The sequence below is a fragment of the Pithys albifrons genome, chromosome 6 (genome assembly GCF_047495875.1).
Source record: "Pithys albifrons albifrons isolate INPA30051 chromosome 6, PitAlb_v1, whole genome shotgun sequence".
NCBI lineage: Eukaryota > Metazoa > Chordata > Aves > Passeriformes > Thamnophilidae > Pithys > Pithys albifrons.
The window spans coordinates 65,352,696-65,362,125 of NC_092463.1; positions in this window are offsets into that span (position 1 = coordinate 65,352,696).

The following is a 9,430-nucleotide window of genomic DNA, read 5'->3' on the forward strand; positions in this document are numbered from 1 at the left end:
GGCCCCAGGGCCCGCTCCGGGCACAGGGACAGAGGCCGCTCCCGCCGCCCGGCCCGGCCCCAGGGCCCGCTCCGGGCACAGGGACAGGGGCCGCTCCCGCCGCCCGGCCCGGCCCCAGGGGCCGCTCTGGGCACAGGGACAGGGGCCGCTCTGGGCACAGGGACAGGGGCCGCTCCGGGCACAGGGACAGGGGCCGCTCCCGCCGCCCGGCCCGGCCCCAGGGGCCGCTCTGGGCACAGGGACAGGGGCCGCTCCGGGCACAGGGACAGAGGCCGCTCCGGGCACAGGGACAGAGGCCGCTCCCGCCGCCCGGCCCCAGGGCCCGCTCCGGGCACAGGGACAGGGCCCGCTCCGGGCACAGGGACAGGGGCCGCTCCCGCTGCCCGGCAGTACGGGCCGCTCCGGGCACAGGGACAGGGGCCGCTCCCGCCGCCCGGCCCCAGGGCCCGCTCCGGGCACAGGGACAGGGGCCGCTCCCGCCGCCCGGCCACAGGGCCCGCTCCGGGCACAGGGACAGAGGCCGCTCCCGCCGCCCGGCCCGGCCCCGGGGCCGCTCCGAAGCGCGTCCCGCCCTTGCCGTGCCCTCGGGCGTGTCGCTGTCATCGGCCCGTAATAACCGCGCTGCGGTCGCTGAACGGGTCGCCCTTGGCTACGGGATTTGTGTCCCCAGATGCCATCCCTGGATGTCCCCGTAGCGCGTTTGGTGGCAGTTCGCGTTTCAGTAGCACTGAGCACTTCAATAACAGTAATCAATGGCTTAAACATTAATGTAAAGATGTACTGAAGTAACGTCAGGCTTTCTGCGAATTAAAGGGTATTTTGGGGCAGATACTTGGCCTGCTTAGTGAGGTACAGTTGGAAAATGAAATGCCACTGCCTTCAGCAAGCTGGGGGCTAAATAGGAAAGAAAGGATTTGGGATTTATTCCGTTGTCCTGGCATTAATGGATGGAAGAACTCTGGAATAAAAAATCCTGGAAATTCAGTCCACAGTAGTGGCAAATTCGATATGGGGGTTTGGCTGTAATACTAATTTATGGCTGTATTTCTGTCATTGTCTTTTAAAGCTAATTTTTGTTTCCTCTTCTTCAGTCAGGGATCCACACAATCACACTGAAGAGAAAGGAAGAGCCCATTTTTTTCCCAACTGGCCCAAGGTGATGGTTCCACACCACCAAAAGAAAGGGGTCCCATGGCCCTTCCTCACCAAAGCCTTGCCCTTGTTTGCATCCTGGATTCTTTCTTCCCAGGAGTTACTTCAAGTTGATAATCCAGCAATAAACTGGTTTTCCATGCTGTAGTTGTTAATTGTGGGTGGTCAGATTTTTTTCTCCATCTGTAAATACTGTTTCTTTTGCTTCTGCTTTGGTGTTCCCCTTCATTTGCTGCAGCAGCTCAGTGCTTGTCATTTTATTTGAGATCATTTGCTTCACAAATCACCTTGTTTTCCATAACAGGTTATCAGACCAGTAACAGCACCCACCCCAATTCCTGCAGTTGAATAAACAAAGCATGAAACAAAATCTTCAAGTACTGCAAGTCCATTTCTTGCCACTGTGCACCAAGATTTTGTTCACACCACACGGAGCTGCATCCAGCTGGTCACCAGTGGTGTTCCCCAGGGGTCTGTGTTGGGTCCAGTCCTGTTTAACATCTTTATTGATGATTCAGATGAGGGGATTGAGTCCATCAGCAAATTTGCTGATGACACCAAGTTGGGAGGGAGTGTCGACCTGCTGGAAGGCAGGAGGGCTCTGCAGAGGGATCTGGAGAGACTGGAGAGATGGGCTGATTGCAATGGGATGGAGTTCAACAAGGCCAAGTGCAGGTCCTGCCCTTTGGCCACAACAACCCCCTGCAGCGCTCCAGGCTGGGCACAGAGTGGCTGGAGAGCAGCCAGGCAGAGGGACCTGGGGGGACTGAGGGACAGGAAGCTCAACAGGAGCCAACAGTGTGCCCAGGTGGCCAAGAAGGCCAATGGGATCCTGGCCTGGATCCAAACTAGCGTGGCCAGCAGGCCCAGGGCAGTGACCCTTCCCCTGGACTCTGCCTTGGGGAGGCCACACCTTGAGTGTTGTGTTCAGTTCTGGGCCCCTCAGTTGAGGAAAGAGATTGAGGGGCTGGAGCGGGGCCAGAGAAGAGCTGCAAGGCTGGTGAAGGGACTGGAGCACAAGTGCTGTGGGGAGAGGCTGAGGGAGCTGGGGGTGTTCAGCCTGGAGAAGAGGAGGCTCAGAGGTGACCTCAGCACTGTCTGGAACTGCCTGAAGGGAAGTTCTGGCCAGGTGGGGGTTGGTCTCTTCTCCCAGGCACTCAGCAATAGGACAAGGGGGCACGATGGGCTCAAGCTCTGCCAGGGAAAATTGAAGTTGGAGATCAGAAAAAAATTCTTTGCAGAGAGAGTGCTCAGGGATTGGAATGGGCTGCCCAGGGAGGGGGTGGATTCACCATCCCTGGAGATTTTTAAACGCAGATTGGCCGTGGCACTGAGTGCCATGATCTGGTAAAGGGACTGGAGTTGGACCAAGGGTTGGACTCGATGATCTTGGAGGTCTTTTCCAACCCAATCGATTCTATGATTCTGTGATTCTATGATTATATTTACCAGGTTTCATTTTTAGGCATTAAACCCTCCAAGCTCCATGCACAGGGTTTGGAATGACCTTTTTCCCCAGGTCAGGTGCTGTTTTTTCATGAACATGTGAAGCACTTGAGACTTTCTGACCACAACATTAAAAACTTTAAAATAATACAGGTTTGTTTTGTCCAATCCTGTTCATTGCTCCTTTCCCTCACGTGGCCATTGCAATTCTCCACGAGCTCTGGACTCAGCTGGGACAAAGTTTTCAGCCAAGCCCTAAGAGAGTCTGTACTCAAAACCTGTGCTAAAAAATCATCTGCAATGACAGAGAATCCAGAGCTGCTGGTAGAACTGGGGACAGTAAATTAAGAACAGGATCAATAAAGCCCTGATGTTGCCCACTCCTGTGAAATGTTCACCTTTCATGGAAAAGCCAAATGCAAAGCAGCAAATGTTTATGGCCTCAGAATAAAAGAAGGTAAAATGCTGCTGCTGAGAGCAGGTATTGCAGGAGAGAACACAGCTGAATCCTGACTCCTGAAGTATTTCTGAGTACTTGACATGTTCACAATTTCAGGCAGGTCATGCTGTGAATTATTGATCTGCATCTTTCATACCATTCCCCTGCAAACAGACCCCACAAGTTCATCCTCCTGTGCCAACAATACTCATCATCAGTGTCTGGCAGACAAAGGAATTCCTTGCTGAGACCTGAACCTCTTTGCTTTAAGGGAGTGCTGGAGCACTTCTGGTCTGTGTGTAAACTCTGCACTGGCGACTTCCAGCACAGCAAACTTGTAATTAGCACGTGGGTCTCACCATCTCCACTTCTGAGAGACAAACACCCCTCTCCCAAACCACGTGGGGTGGGTCTGCATTCAGGTCTCTCTGCCTCTCTGGTGTCAGGATCCAGAGGAGGTCACACTCCAGCACAGTTGTGGGGCAGCTCAGACCGTGCTTGTGAGGACCTGGCTTTGTATTTCATGTTTGTGTAGAGGAAGGTCAGCTCTGGAGCTGCTGATTTTGGAGCCATATTTAGTCACTACAGAAAGGCAAGAGAGGAGAGAAAGCACTTCCACAGGGGTGAACCCTTAGAGCAGAGAATTGCTCACCTCCCTGTGTGGGGAGCCAGGTTTAGAGCCCACTTGGCTTTGCTCTTCATGTTCCAGGGAACAGCTCCCGTGACAGGTCCCTCGGGGTTTATCCATCACCATTTCCATGCCCTGTGCTTGGGAATCTGAACACACTGTTTCTGGTTCTCACTCTCCAGCCCTGAGGAGGCAAAGGCAGATTCAGGTGTGTTTGTAGCACAAATAACCAGCGAGTTACACCAAAAAGAAGGCAGAGGGACAGAAAATTTCCATCTGTTTGGTGCCCCCAGGGCTCCAGTGTTGTATAAATATTCAGTGGGGATATTGGGGCAGGGGTTTCCTGGTTTCCTTCTATATCCCTTTTTGTTACTCCTGGCCCACATTCCCAGCCCTTCCCATTTCAGATTTGCTCCCTTTGCCCACTTGCCCGGGGACTTTTGACCAAGCCAAGCCTTGCCACTCTCTCTGGGAAGATGCTACAGGGAAGTACCAGCAGTGCTCTGCCCCCGTGTTCTTTCTCCAAGGAAAAAAGGAGAAATGATTGCTCTTTCCCACTGTGCTAAAAGCTACTTCCAGGCAAAAGTGAGGTCTCAGGTTAGTTCCTTGGGAGCTCCAAGGATGAGCTGTGTCTTCTGCAGCTCTGCCTTGCTCTGATCATTCCTGCACAAGAAATCCAAGCACACAAATGGAGAAATGCTCCTGTCTCCCCACACCTGGTGTCCCATCCCTGTGTCCTTCAATCTTCTTGTTTCCCACTTATCCAAACCAGTTTATCCAACTCACCCAACTGGTTCTGGAGCTCTCCAGCTTTCCCACCCTGTTGATATGTGCCCTTCTTCCCCAGACCACAGCTCTGATCCATGGCATGCAGTGCTCTCTCCTCACTGTTCATGCTCAGAAAGATTCTGAAATTATTATAAATTCCATTTGTTTTCCTGGGCTGGGTTGGATTTTTTTTTGTTGTTAAATAGGATCATAAGAATGAAATGAAATGCCCTTCTTGCACATTATCACAGATGTTTTCATCCACCCTGACTGACCTAATGGAATGTGATGGGATTTCAGCATGCCCAGTGTTCTGTCATGTTCTACAGGCTGCTTAATTTAAAAAGCAGACCCCATTGCACTGCTGGTGCACAGAGAAGAGGAAATGCCACCTTTTATTTCCACTTCCCAGGTTTAGTCCACAAGGATTATGGTTATCAGGTTTTGAGAGGGGTCCAGCCTGCAGATTTCAAAAGCTGGGGTTCCTCCTGCTTATCAAGCAGATTTAGAAAGTTGTCACTTTGTTCTTATTTAGGTTTCATTTTCCTTTTCCCTCAGGAATTGGCACAAAGGAGAGAAATTCCCATTCTATCTAAGCCCACAAACTGGGTAACTTTCATAACAAACTCAACCCCAGACAAAACAACCTTCTCTGAACAAGGACTGAATGTTTTTCGTCTGAATAAAACTAAAATACAAGTTTTTTTAATCACAAATGTTAAACATTGAAGTCTTAGGAGAAAAGTCGATTAAAAATTCAGGAGGTATTTGAGTTCAAAGGAGATTAAATGATGTCTAATGGTATGTTTAGTCAAAACTAACATAATTCCAATCCAATACAGCAAACAATTGATTAAATGCTCCTAAGTAATAGATCTCCCTGCACAGCCATTGATGGGAAATCATTATAAAATGTATTTCTGTCCCTACTGATGTCACACAGTGCTTTGACCCTTCCATGGAGCAGTTGTTGACAAAGGTCTTCAGCTGCAGGACCAGGCTGGGACACTCCTTTGCCACATAAACCATATGCAAAAAGCAGATCCACCCTTTATTTCTGGGCAGGGAGTGGGTTGATCCCACATGCCAAAGAAGTCTCAACACTGAAAAGCAGATCAGAACTGCCCTGGGCTTTATATTTGCCTGAATCTGCTCATTTGGATGGGCCCAGCTTACCACAACACCCAGGATGTTTATGCCTGTCCTCCCTCTAGTTTGCTTTTTTAGTCATCTTTTTGTATTTTTAAATTATATGAAGTAATTACATCAAATTTATGTCATGAAATCCTGCCTTTATTTCCTTACAACGAGGGAAAATACTGGGTAGTGTTGTAACAAAGGCTGCAGCTCCAACCAAAACATCTCCCTAAACTTCATGTTCTGCTCAGTTAGGGGGAATTGTTTGCACTTTTTAGCCACTTCAGTGTATTACACCAGCCTAAAACAGAGTATCACAAGGCTGCAAGTCAAATTTACAGGATGAGTATCTTGGAGCTCTACTTCTGTAGAACAACCACTGAGCCTGTCACCCAAAACTTGCAATCACCTCAAAAAAAGGTTCCTTTTTGTTTCCAAGGGATGTTCTGTATAACTGTGGGGAAAAAGTGGAGAAAAAATGATTTTTACTGAAGGGATATTCAACTCAGCCCTGAAAAGTGTCGTAAAATCAATATTTGGAGGGCAAAGACACTGCCAGGGAGCAGCCAGGGCCTGGAGGGAGGCCACAATCTACTGCAGAATTTACTGTAACATGGGGCCCTGGCTATGGCTAATACCAACTTTTTATCTCTACAAATAGAGTAATTTTACCTTTATGAATATTTCTGTGGAGGGAGGAATCCAAATGGTTCTTCACAGTCAAATGGGCAGATGCAGGTACTTCCTGCCCTCCTACACTGCAGTGAATTTCTGCCAAAATTCTTCATCTCTGCAGCTGATCTGGTCAGGCACAGTCCTTAGAAATGCAATGGGTTTTCCTGTCGGGGCAGACCCAGATTTTATCCAGTGGCAACAGTTCTACAAAAGGTGGATAGAGGAGGATATTGAGATTGGGGAGCCTGAAGCAATTGATCCTGCCAAGTTACGAAGAATTTACGAGAATTCCATCACATTTACCCCATCTATTGATGTTTCCCGTTTAATGTTACCAGTCATCATGTCTACCCATTATGCTTTCCCTGTAGGTGTCCCTATCCAAGTTCTTCTTCCCCTTAGAGTCCTTTCCCCGCCAACCCTGGTCCTATTGGCTCATATTTGGTGCAATGCATCATTTTTCTGTCTATGGTTATGGTTCAACTCCCGTCTCCCATTGGTCCTTCCTTTGGTGTTTGCATGTGTTGACCAATGGGAGGCTTCCCCCCTGTCCTAGTTGAGCAGGAGGGACCAGCTAACCCTGTGTGGGGGTGATCAAAGCTGTGTATTCTACCCCCTCTATTCATTCCCCAAGGTCAATGGGCCATTAGCAGCAGCTGCCCAGGGAGCCATTATCACCTTCACACTCAGCCTGAGGGGGCGGAGCTGCCAATGGGCCATCAACAGTTCAACACCCCCTGGCTCCCAGAGTTAATCACCCATTGTGTGAGTCCCCGCCCAGGGGGAGGGACTGGGTGCTCCCTGAGGGTACATAAGTGGTGGGTAAGAAGACCTTGGGAACTTCTCGTCAGATCCAGAGGAGCAGCAGGACCTCGACAGGAGGAGATCCCCGCTCTCGCCCAGACCACAGCCCTCGCCTGCACCAACAGGTTTCTCATTTCCTTTTGCTCTGGACTTGGGGGAGCCACAGGGGTCTCAGCCCAAGGGCAAACAAACCCCCTTGGGTTTGTGCCCCAGGACACTGGGTTATACTGCTGGGGTTTGTGAGTTGAAAGCAATTTCCCTTGTGTGTCAGTGTTGTTATTGTAATATTATTATTAAATTTTAGGTCTGACTTACAATCTCTCTCGTGGTGAGTTCATTTCACCTGCTGGTTCACCTTTGAACCAGCACACCCCCCCCCCCCCCCAGTTTTCTGGAAAGTTTGACCCACACCCTATATAAGTCCTGTGCTCCCGAATAAACTCGGCTTCTGCCGTGGACTCCTCTCGCGTGTTGGCATCTCTTCGGGGAATCGGTGCCGCGGCGGGAGCGGAGGGAGCCTTCCCAGCTTCCAGGGGCAGGAAATCTAAAAGAGCTGCTATTGCTTTGTGAGCTGCATCACTCGCCCCTGGGAGCACAAGCCCCTGCTTGGTGTTTTTCGAAGCAGCGCAATCATCCACCAATATTTTCCTGGTTACATTCCTGATTTATTTTTATTGCAGCTTCCAAGCTGCAAATCTCAGTCAGACCTCACACTCCCCAACTGGCACATCCAAACCTTTGTGCCCATCACAGGCATAAGAGAGGGTGAGGAGGAGTAGGTGAAGGCTGATTGGCTATTTTAGGGAATCCACAGTGCTGATACAAGACAAATTCCTTGCTTCCTTTCCTTTTGACAGGGAATCCCTGGTAGTTATTCTTTATGCAGGCTGGTTTGAGAGGAGTTTCATTTGGGTCATAATTTCTCAGGTTGCTTCTGAGCCATGTGAGGGAGGATTAGAAACCTTATTAAAGTTAGGAGATGAATTTGCTTCTCCTCTGTCTATCTGATACTCTTTTGTGGAAAGCAATGAAGTAGTTTGACACAGTTTGGTTGTGACAAATTTGTGTTCGTTCCTTGATTTCCTCCGTGGGATGTTGCATGAATAACAATAGAGCATCTCTAAGTTAATTTAGGAAGGCCTAGGACACAGCTTAGTTTGCAAGTGGCCACATCAACTTGCTTCTTTGTTTTCCAGCTGAAAAACTCCTTGTAGGAGCTTTCAAATGGCAAAGAAATTGATGCTGAAGTGCAAAGCCCTGTGCTGAGGAATGAGATGAGGGGACGGAGACGCCGCGGCTGGAGGTGAGGGGACGGAGACGCCGTGGATGGAGGTGAGGGGCCGGAGACGCCGTGGATGGAGGTGAGGGGCCGGAGACGCCGTGGATGGAGGTGAGGGGCCGGAGACGCCGTGGATGGAGGTGAGGGGACGGAGAGGCCGCGGCTGGAGGTGAGGGGACGGAGAGGCCGCGGCTGGAGGTGAGGGGACGGAGAGGCCGCGGCTGGAGGTGAGGGGACGGAGAGGCCGCGGCTGGAGGTGAGGGGACGGAGAGGCCGCGGCTGGAGGTGAGGGGACGGAGAGGCCGCGGCTGGAGGTGAGGGGACGGAGACGCCGCGGCTGGAGGTGAGGGGACGGAGACGCCGCGGCTGGAGGTGAGGGGACGGAGACGCCGCGGCTGGAGGTGAGGGGACGCCTCTCCTCAGCCTGACTCATGTCCTTGTTTATACGGACCTGCTCAGCTCAGGCTCTACCATGTCATTTCCATTCCTTAACCTCACGTCTCTTTGCTAGTACAGCCAGATCAGAAAAGAACAGAAAATACTTAAAAACTCATGGAAAATATTCCTGCCTGGAGAATAAAAGTGTGCTTAGAGAGCATGGCTAAAAGAACTAAAAGAACAGTGACACCTCTGCACTTAACAAAGGGCAAGCACAGGTTGTACTTTGCAATTCCACACTACAACCTTTCAGTCCTATTAGTGTAACAGAGGAGTGAAAGGAGAGGAAATCACAGAACGTTTTATAATTTTCTTTTTATAATATTATTTATAATTTTCTTTTTATCATATTTTTATAATATTATTTATAATTTTCTTTTTATCATATTTGAGCACATATGGCCTACCTTTCAAAGTTTCTGAGGACTTCTCATGCAAGTCAGGTATTTTTTAAGGTTCACAACATACTGACTATATTTAAATACTTTTCTGTCTGTCCAGCTGTTGTAGTGTCTCCCTGTCTGGTTAGAAGATAAGGTAATAATAGAGATATTTCCTCCCAGAGAATAAAATTACATCCCATCCCAGGGCAGCTGAACTAAAGAATGTTTCCACTAAAACTTCCACTCAAGAATTTTAAATGCTTCTGCATAAAAAAGCACCA